Raw genomic sequence first — 2,119 nt, 5'->3', positions numbered from 1 at the left:
AATTCAGAAATAAAAATGTTATTAAAAAAATCCAACTTACAACAGCATTAAAAAGAGTAAAATAGGAATGAAATTGAGGGTCCAGCAATACTCTTCACTTTTATGGTTAATTGGTTTTTGAAAGCTGTGCTAATATAACTCAGCGGGGAAAGAAATTATCTTTCCACCGAATGGTGCTGAGACAACAGGCTATTCATATGCAAAAGAATAAAGCTGGATCCCTACTTCACACCACATATAAAAATTACCTCAAAGTATATCAGAGACCTAAAGATGAGACTTAACACTAGAAAAATCTTAGAAGAAATCATAGGCATAAATCTTTATGACTTTGGATTAGCTAAAAATATCTGATCTTAAATGATACCAAAGGCACAAGCAATAAAAGGAAACAAAAGAAATTGAACATCATAAAAATTTAAAGTGTGTGTGTCGAAGGACACCACCAAGAAAGTGAAAAGCAACTCATTGAATGGGAGAAAAGTTTTGCAAATCTTACATCTGGTAAGGAAAGGACTTGTACCTAGAATGTAGAAAGAATGATTGTAACTCAATATAATATTAGTAATAATAAAATAATAATAAATAATTAATAAAATAATAATAAGACAAATAATACACAAAAGGCCTATAAGCACATAGAAACATGTTCAACATCATCAACCATCATCGAAATGTACATCAACCCAATAATGAGTTACTATTTCCCACCCACTAGAATGGCTATAATTGAAAAGATAATAATTCGTATTGGTGAGAATGTGGAGATACTAGAACACACACACGTTGCTGGTGGGAATTTAAGTGACATAGCCCCTTTGGAAAGCAGGACAGTGGTTGCTCAAAACGTTGAACATTAAGTTAGTATATGATCTAGCAATCCCCTCCCATGTATACAGTATACCCAAGAGAAATGAAAACACAAATTCACATTAAAATGTATACACCATGTTTATAGCAGGATTATCAGTAATAATCCAAAATGAGGACTAAAATGTCACCAACTATTAAATTGTGATACATTCATAGAGTGAAATACGATTAAGCAATAAAAAAGATGTGAAGTACCGATACAAGCTACAACCCACACAAACTTTGAAAATGTTATCATAAGTGAAAAAAGACAGACACAAAAGGCCACATATTGTATAACTTTATTACATAAAATGTTCAGAAAAGGTAAATCTGTAGAGCTAAAACATAGGTTGGTAACTTCTTAGGGCTAGGGGTTTGGTTATGGATTTTTCTGCAGGGCTGGGAGGAGATGAAAGTGATCTATAATTGATTGTGGTAATGGAGGCACAACTGTGAATATTCTAAAAACCACAGAATTGTATATTTTCAATGTGTGCATTTTATACTATTTAAGTCATATCTCAAGTTGTTCTCAAATGATTAAATTACATGTAAAAAGCGCAGTCTTTTGCTCAAAAAAGCTACCAATATAGTTTGCATGCAGGTGAAGAAAGTAGACATACAGAGAGCAGGCTGATATAATAGTAATTACCTTAGTGATAAAAGAGATTTGAAAATGTATTTATGCAAATTTTGATTGTTTCATTTCCTATTGTGAGCATGAATTATTTTTACACTAAAATTTAAAAAAAAGCAAGTTAAGAATCTTGAATGCTCTGTAGTCAAAACATAGTAACAAATGATAAAGAGCTGTCTGGAATGTCTTCCTAGAGAATTGGCTGAAGCACATGCATGTAAAAGGAAGGCAATGGCTGAAGAATCAAGACAGGACTACGGTGGGAGAAGAAAAGAAAATTGTAAACGTGGAGATAGAAGACAAGAAGATGACTGATGCATGAAGTGGACATTAATACTGTGAAAACCTCTTGGGGAGTCAGAAATGACCAGGTCTATGTGGGAGGGAAACTGGCTTATAGCCCAAGATGGCCAGCCATCACAGACACAGGACACAATCAGAGGGCTGCCTAGTCATTCCCTTTCTTCTCCCTCCAACACCCCAGCAATATTATTGACTAATTTACAGCCATTTCACATTGAAGAATCAGTATAATTTGTAGACTTTGAGACAATAGACAGAAATTTCTTGAACTCTTCTTGGTGTAGTGAGCTGTTTTCCTGTATCAGAAAAACAGACTCACTCTGG

Source organism: Sapajus apella, unplaced genomic scaffold, assembly GCF_009761245.1.
Source record: "Sapajus apella isolate SASKATOON/1434 unplaced genomic scaffold, GSC_monkey_1.0 scaffold417, whole genome shotgun sequence".
Classification (NCBI taxonomy): domain Eukaryota; kingdom Metazoa; phylum Chordata; class Mammalia; order Primates; family Cebidae; genus Sapajus; species Sapajus apella.
Note: the sequence above shows the minus strand (reverse complement) of the source record.